This window comes from Schistocerca nitens, chromosome 1 (genome assembly GCF_023898315.1).
Source record: "Schistocerca nitens isolate TAMUIC-IGC-003100 chromosome 1, iqSchNite1.1, whole genome shotgun sequence".
NCBI classification, from domain to species: domain Eukaryota; kingdom Metazoa; phylum Arthropoda; class Insecta; order Orthoptera; family Acrididae; genus Schistocerca; species Schistocerca nitens.
Window position 1 is genome coordinate 192,249,656 of NC_064614.1, and position 9,102 is coordinate 192,258,757.

A 9,102-nucleotide genomic window follows, 5' to 3' on the forward strand; every position below is an offset into this window, starting at 1 on the left:
TTAAAAACAAATAGTTCAGCTGCATTGCCGTCCATGACCAAGGGAGGCTTACAACTACAGACAAAGTAATGTTGAAGAAGTCGGGTCACGAGTTTCAAATGATGTTACATCGTAAGAAGAAGATTTTATTTTGAACATTATTTTGGGAGTGAAGGAAACACGGAATCACAGTGAATTATTTCCAGAAAAACTGCAGCAGAACTGATGAGTTCTCAGTCTTTGCTGAAGACGATTGTGAGTTTAAAGTCTTGTATGGTTATCCTCAAAGAAAGACGATTTCACGAGATATAATGCATTGTATCCTCTAAAATGTGTGGAACGTATTGTTTAGTGTGTCACAATGACAGATCTTCTAAAATCAAATAAATGTTCTCATGTGATGATTGAAAAAAGATTTGTTTTGAAAACTAATTCAAAAGCTACAAAAACAGATTTGTTTAATAAATGACAAAGAACTGGAGCTATAAATGTCACTGAATTTCAGATTTGTCTATTATTCGTAACGCTTTTGTTCATAGATGACGAATAACTATTTTAATTCGTGTAAATGAATAATATTTCGTATAAATACATTTATATGTTATTCAAGAATAAATAATAAATTTTTTATATTTATTTGTCAGTCGCCTTTTGGATAAATTCGTCAAACTCTAAGGCGAAGCGAAATGCATCTCGCATGCGCACACTACAAATTCTTAGCCATGTGCAAGTGAATGCGAACACGTGATAACTGCGTGGCTGTGCGCAAACGGGTGATATCCAGGACGCTGAGCCCAAGTGCGCGACGTACGCGTGGCGATAGCCAATTGCTCACCCGCTTGTTTTATTAAGCGAGGAAGCACTGATCATCTTCCGCAAGCTTCAACAACTTTCGCGAACTGTATTCGCGCTGTATTTCGAAGGGCACACCACGGGGATAGGCCACGTGCCTGCAGGGCTCTAATACAGGATTTCTCAAACCGTGTTCCCCAGAACACTGGTAGCTTGCGGGAAGTGAATAAGTGCTCCACGGAACGCTGCTAATAACGTGGCAATTTTTTTAAATGTTTGAAGACCTAATCACGTTTAAAAGATTTTATTATGATTTCTGTGTTATTAGTTACGATTTAAAATTGAAGTAATCACCGAATAAAACAAATTTTTCTCATTTTTAGAAAAAATTATTAAGCTTCAAATTACCAGAGGTGTTCCATTCGAGTACTAGGATTCACAAAGTGTTCTGTCACAAAAAAGCATGGGAACTCCTGCTATAGTGTGTGATCACCATGGATGACAGGACACATTCTGCCATGTCCTCCAATGCTGGCCGCAAGGTTGGCAAGGAGTTCCATTCCTCCAGCAGTGCGGTTGACAACTGATGGATGATCTTTGTTGCGTGTGGACGTGCTGCATATTTCTCCCCAAAGCTTACCACACATGCTCGATGGGATTTATGTTGGTTGACCGGTAGGTGTACAGTGTTCAAAGATTTGGAGTTCAGACACCCACGCAACATTACTCCTCCTCTCACCATAAAAGCTGGACCACCAAAACGACCATTTTCGACAGTGTTCCTGGGTGATTTACGCGTTCCAATCTTACACCATATGAGGGTATGTCGAGACTCGCTATTCAGATTGAATCTGCTGTCATCTGCGAAGAGCACGCGCCCCATTCCTCGTTGGTCTTGGCATCATTGCAAATAGCATCGCCGATGTACGAGTGTCAACGTAAAACGACTGCTCGTCGGGCAAAAAGATCACATCCAAGTAGTCACCGGATACAAGGGGCGGTCCTGTAAATGTGGTTGCAATTGCACGCGCTGTTTGACGTGGGTCCCTTCTTGCCTATTGCACAACATGGCGGTAACCTGTTGCTGTACTTCACCGTGGTCCACTACCTCCTCTCATTCCGGCAGCAATGCCTGTGGTTCGTAATGCTTCCCATGCACTTGAAACAACGCCGTGAGCAATTCCTAACTCCTGGGCCACAATAGCCACACTTCGACCATTTCCACTTTCCCGAAGATTCTGGCACATGTGGAGTCATCCAAGTAATGTCTCCAAACCATGTTGTAATGAAGAACACTAACACAGTGCACCGTAACTGCTTGCTAATTGACACACACTGTCTTTTCTCGTTCCTTCAGCCGCCTCGTGTTGCATGGACATCGCCATTTGGCGCTGTAATCACGCTGAGTTTACGCCGAGGACCACGAGAGAGACAGGCTGTGGCGCTAACGTCGCGGAGGTAGGCCTGAACCCGCTCGCTGGCTCAGCTCAGCAGACAAAATACGTCTCTAAACCTGTTAACTCGCGACTGAGCGTGTACGTACTAACGAGAATTGCATTTTCTACTGGAATCTGCTATTATGAAGTGTTACTGATTAACAGTGCTACAACAGAACTTAAGATCAATACTCGATATAAGTAGTATAACGGCTTGTTTATAGCATTTACCCTCTTCTTCTTAACAGTCTTCATTTCATACACGGAGTGATGCCTTACGCAACTGGTTATCATTTTGATATGATTTTAATTTATTGTACTACAGTACAGCCGTAACAAATTTTAATTAGGCTTATAGACTTCCGATCACTGTAGCACTAGTAACATCAATACTCCATAATAGTGGTTTCCAGTAGAAGATGCAATTCTCGTTTGTACTTACACACCCAGTTACGAATTAACAGTCGTAGAAACTTTTGTCTGCTGAGAAGAGCGAGGGAGCGAGCTTAGGCCTACCCTCATGGCGTATGCTCCGCGACCTGTCTTTCTTGTAGGCCTCGCTTTACGCCATGTGACGTACAACATTCTGTGTTAGACTGGGAGACCTCTGGCAATATGCTCCCGTACTTTCATACACATCCACCGAGTGGCTGGTAGGTAACGTCCGTAAGTTTAACAGAGTAGTTTAATAATAGGTGTGGAAGGATGATCCTATAAGATTCGTATGTATCTAAGACCATCTGGAAATGGTCAGAAATTAAGAGTACTCAGCAGTTTAAAAATCAAAAAGGCAATATATTTATGAAAAATTAAGAAATTCACAGATGTACAACTAACACTACATTTTGTCGTAGCCACCTGTGTTTTCATTGCACTTTTCGAGCCGAAGAATAAGATTTATGATATCTTTGTCGAAAAATTCCCTCGCGATCTCTTTGGCTCCATTGTTTGACGGCACTCTAGCCCTTACCGTCAATATAAAATCTTTTTCCAGTCATAAAAACTCAGAAAGGTGATAACATGAAATTCTTATGATGCCAAATCAGGGCTGTGAATTCAAGAGTGACGTTGGCTGCGACGGTGCGTGCACTGTCATGCAACAAAAATACTCCCTTCGCTAACATTTCCTTTCTTTTGTTCTGCACCGCCCCCCTTCCCAGTATTTTTCTTAGGGTTTCACAATACCGTGCACCATTAACTGTTTCCGCCTGGGGAAAAATTGAATGAGGAATCCGTTAAAGATCCCAAAGGGCTACGGATATGATTTTACGGGCCGAAACAACAGTTTCGTATTTTTCCGTTGATGATGAGAGGGGATGCCGTCACTGTATTGTCGTCTTTTCGTCCCAGGGATGTGGTGGCCACCAACCTTTCGTCCCTGTCACAAAAGATTCAAGGAATTGTCCACCTTCCATTTCGAAACTACGTGGCGTGAAGTAGTGACTCTATTGACTTTGTGTAGATGTGTAAGCGGTTTTGTTACCCACCCCGCTCTCAGTTCTCAAGAACTAATCGTTTCAGCATTTATTTGATGCAGAAGAGGTCTGGAAGCATTGAGTTCATCTCATTAAAAGTCAGTCGATGGTCGTTACAAACAGTTCCTTCTATTTTGTTCATCATTACACCAACCACGATAAAGGGATGCCAATTTCTTTGTTCATGGCGACTGTCAACTTTAAACTCTTGACACCATTTGTGCAGTGCGAATTTCTGTCTACATGAAAAAAACAGATTGCGCCCTTCACCTAACAGCTGGCGGCATACGGAATAGAGGCACTCATTTCAAAATGGCACTACAACAAGTGTTTTCAGCCGGCTGAGACAAACCACTGGCCGTTCAATGGCCCTGTCCTTGAATGCAGCACTGCCCGTCTTGCCGACGGCAAATTCCTTTCAGCGTCAGCGACTCATTACTCTGATTTCCTGGACATGCTTCGTATCTGACTATATAGTACTAATAACAGAAATTCTACCCTCAACCACAACTACTCCAGACAGGGATTTCGGAAAGTGGGAAAGATGGATTTCAGTTTTAGGGGGAAAAGAAAATATATGGTGAAATCAGTTGCTTTTCTTGCAAGAAAATTATTTAGAAGTTGGCATTACGTAGAAGTGGTTCAACACTAAAATATTTTCATGTAATGTTTTTTACACGTATACTCCTTTTTAATATGAGTTCAAGCCGTCGCAAGGTGCCGTGTACAGCGGGAGAGAGCGCGGGTAGTGGTCCTTGACGAGTCATCCTCAACCCCCCCCCCCCCCCAGTCCTACACAAGCTCACTCGACTACGCAACATAACAAATTGTACTGTCACTGTTTACAAGTAAAAACCGAGTTTTTTCAATAAAGATCTATAGTTTTCAAATAAATTTGGTTTTTAATTAGTTTGTGTATTCAGTCAGTGTAAATAACTTTAAAATAAGTGTAAATAAATCGGTGAATAGTTTTAAGTGTCAAAAGTGTTCATTAGTTTTTCTTTTTCGTCTTTATAAATATTGCATATTACTAATTCCGATAAAAAAGGACACAAAATCGTTAAGTCGGTTTACAATGGTCGGTTAGAGATCCCAGCTCCGGATTTACGATATTTCTTGACCGGGACAAAAACTCGATAGTGGCGCCCCACCCCTCATCGAGCGTTTGAGGTAGCACGTCAAAGTTTGATGTATAAAACATATATGTTCGACGAAATGTAAGACATCTTATTTGGTATTAAGTGTGCCAAAGTGCAGCGTCACGCCTCTTCACCCGGCATTCTTCTGTCGCACGTCACTGTATTTAGCTCTGTGGAATTCATCCATTTGTATTTTGTAATGGAAGCCACCAAACGTATACTCAGGACACTATAAATTAAAATACTCTATGGTGCTTCTGCTGCTCCCAGTCGGCCGGTTTGACATCCTACCCAATTAAAAAAATTCTCACAATTTATACTTAGCTAATAACTTTCTCTTTTGTGTGACATCAATTAAATATAGGAAACATAAAACTGGTAAAGGCAAGATACAAGCAAGACGGTACAAATTTCTTCAATCCATAGGTCCCAGCATTTTTTCTCTCTATTTCGTTATAGCTTTCCATCCTCTGATCTACTTTCTGCGAAAGAATCTACTACCTCATCAACGTTCGGCAAATGTTTTGCTACATGAAAAATCAAAATGTCGTTGCCTAATACAAAAAACGCTGCTAATACGAATAGTATCCAAGACTGGTATGGTTTTTCGATTTGATTATGTCTATTTTGACACTGCCTTTCTAATAAATATTGCAGCAACTGTAACACACGCGAAATAAGCGAGAATGTTTTCGCACAAATGGTCATTTTCATGTATCTTATTTACATAAATAACACGACAAAATATAATCCACGAATTACCAATATCAAATGCCTTTTAGGCCTGTTGTTGTGGTTGTTGTTGTTGTTGTTGTGGTCTTCAGTCCTGACACTGGTTTGATGCAGCTCTTCATGCTACTCTATGCTGTGCAAGCTTCTTCATCTCCCAGTACTTACTGCAACCTACATCCTTCTGAATCTGTTTAGTGTAGTCATCTCTTGGTCTCCCTCTACGATTTTTACCCTCCACGCTGCCTTCCATTGCTAAATTTGTGATCCCTTGATGCCTCAGAATATGTCCTACCAACCGGTCGCTTCTTCTTGTCAAGTTGTGCCACAAACTCCTCTTCTCCCCAATTTTATTCAATACCTCCTCATTAGTTATGTGATCTACTCATCTAATTTTCAGCATTCTTCTGTAACACCACATTTTGAATGCTTCTATTCTCTTCTTGTCCAAACTATTTATCGTCCATGTTTCACTTCCATACATGGCTACACTCCATACAAATACTTTCAGAAACGACTTCCTGACACTTAAATCTATACTCGATGTTAACAAATTTCTCTTCTCCTGAAACACTTTCCTTGCCATTGCCAGTCTGCATTTTATATCTTCTCTACTTTGACCATCATCAGTTATTTTGCTCCCCAAATAGCAAAACTCCTTTACTACTTTAAGTGTCTCATTTCCTAATCTAATTCCCTCAGCATCACCCGACTTAATTCGACTACATTCCATTATTCTCGTTTTGCTATTGTTGATGTTCATCTTATATCCACCTTTCAAGACACTATCCATTCCGTTCAACTGCTCTTCCAAGTCCTTTGCTGTCTCTGACAGAATTACAATGTCATCGGTCAACCTCAAAGTTTTTATTTCTTCTCCATGGATTTTAATACCTACTCCGAATTTTTCCTTTGTTTCCTTCACTGCTTGCTCAATATACAGATTGAATAACATCGGGGAGAGGCTACAACCCTGTCTCACTCCCTTCCCAACCACTGCTTCCCTTTCATGCCCCTCGACTCTTAAAACTGCCATTTGGTTTCTATACAAATTGTAAATAGCCTTTCACTCCCTGTATTTTACCCCTGCCACCTTCAGAATTTGAAAGAGAGTTTTCCAGTCAACATTGTCAAAAGCTTTCTCTAAGTCTACAAATGCTAGAAACGTAGGTTTGCCTTTCCTTAATCTAGCTTCTACGATAAGTCGTAGGGTCAGTATTGCCTCAAGTGTTCCAATAATTCTACGGAATCCAAACTGTTCTTCCCCTACGTCGGCTTCTACTAGTTTTTCCATTCGTCTGTAATGAATTCGCGTTAGTATTTTGCAGTTGTGACTTATTAATCTGATAGTTCCGTAATTTTCAAATCTGTCAATACCTGCTTTCTTTGGGATCGGAATTATTATATTCTTCTTGAAGTCTGAAGGTATTTCGCCTGTCTTATACATCTTGCTCACCAGATGGAAGAGTTTTGTCAGGACTGGCTCTCCCAAGGCCGTCAGTAGTTCTAATGGAATGTTGTCTACTCCCGGGGCCTTGTTTCGATTCAGCTCTTTCAGTGCTCTGCCAAACTCTTCACGTAGTATCGTATCTCCCAATTCATCTTCATCTACATCGTCTTCCATTCCCACAATACTGTCCTCAAGTACATCGCCCTTGTATAGACCCTTTTATACTCCTTCCACCTTTCTGCTTTCCCTTCTTTGCTTAGAACTGGGTTTCCATATGAGCTCTTGATATTAATACAAGTGGTTCTCTTTTCTCCAAAGGTCTCTTTAATTTTCCTGTAGGCAGTATCTATCTTACCCCTCGAGAGATAAGCCTCTACATCCTTACATTTGTCCTCTAGCCATCCCTGCTTAGCCATGTGGCACTTCCTGCCGATGTCATTTTTGAGACGTTTGTATTTTGCCTGCTTCATTTACTGCATTTTTATATTTTCTCCTTTCATCAATTAAATTCAATATTTCTTCTGTTACCCAAGGATTTCTACTAGCCCTCGTCTCTTTACCTACCTGATCCTCTGCTGCCTTCACTACTTCATCCCTCAGAGCTACCCATTCTTCTTCTACTGTATTTCTTTCCCCCATTCCTGTCAGTTGTTCCATTATGCTCTCTGTACAATCTCTGGTTTAGTCAGTGTATCGAGGTCCCATCTCCTTAAATTGCCACCTTTCTGCAGTTCCTTCAGTTTTAATCTACAGTTCACAACCAATAGATTGTGGTCAGAATCCACATCTGCCCTTGGAAATGTCTTAGAATTTAAAACCTGGTTCCTATATCTCTGTCTTACCATTATATAATCGCCAGCCGGGCTGGCCGAGTGGTTCTAGGCGCGTCAGTCCGGAACCGCGCGACCGCTACAGTCGCAGGTTCCAATCCTGCCTCGGGCATGGATGTGTGTGATGTCCTTAGGTTAGTTAGGTTTAAGTAGTTCTAGGTTCTAGGGGACTGATGACCTCAGATGTTAAGTCCCATAGTGCTCAGAGCCAGTTGAACCATTCTAAACTCAACTTATGATTCGTTCAGAAATCAACTTAAAATGTGTTAAAAAATGTTCGAAAACCAAGAGGGATGCGTGTCAAAATCATACCTATATCCGAGCCTCAGAGATCCTATTAAGATGATTAGTTTTAAATATTCTCAGGTTCAGTTCCCTTGTATATATTTCAGAGGTGGGTATCACAAAAGTCTTTCGACTAAAAGGTGTTCCTGCTACAAATGGTTCAAATGGCTCTGAGCACTATGGGACTCAACTGCTGTGGTTATCAGTCCCCTAGAACTTAGAACTACTTAAACCTAACTAACCTAAGGACATCACACACATCCATGCCCGAGGCAGGATTCGAATCTGCGACCGTAGCAGTCCCACGGTTCCGGACTGCGCGCCTAGAACCGCGAGACCACCGCGGCCGGCGTTCCTGCTACACAGAAAGAGAACCTCCCTGACTCAAGTTCTTTCAACACAAGTTTGTAACTTCGCTTTATCTATTTGGGCCGATTTTCTACCATTGCCAGTCATCAGAAGTTCGTTGCCACGTATTCATTCGTCATTAGTAGTGAGTCTGTTGATATCACTACACCTGGCGCTACTTAATGGGATAAAGGCAATCCTTCAACTGTAGTTTCTACTGGCGGTAAGCTGGAGGAACTACAGTACAGCAGTTAATCGCAGTTGTGATGTAGGCGAATCCATAAACTACCGTGTCAGACGAAGTCAAGTATCAGTTCCTAACAAATCTAATTGTTCTAAATTCATCTCGCGATTTCAAAAGGCCACTGATGACAAAAAAATAGAAAATGACCCATGACCCATTCAAAAAACTTGCCCAGAAAACTACTAAAGGTTAGTATACTTTCCTAAGTTGAACGGAGAACTTTTTAAGTTTTAAAAAGAGGAATGTTTGGTGCTTTTATGATAAGGCCGACCAAGATTACGAGCACATTCATGAGGATGCTCGAGCCCATGAGAAGAGCAGTTCGCATCTAGAGTCTCACAAGAAAAGCCAAAAGTTTTTTTTGAGTCCTTAGAAATGAGAAAGAAACATTGGAC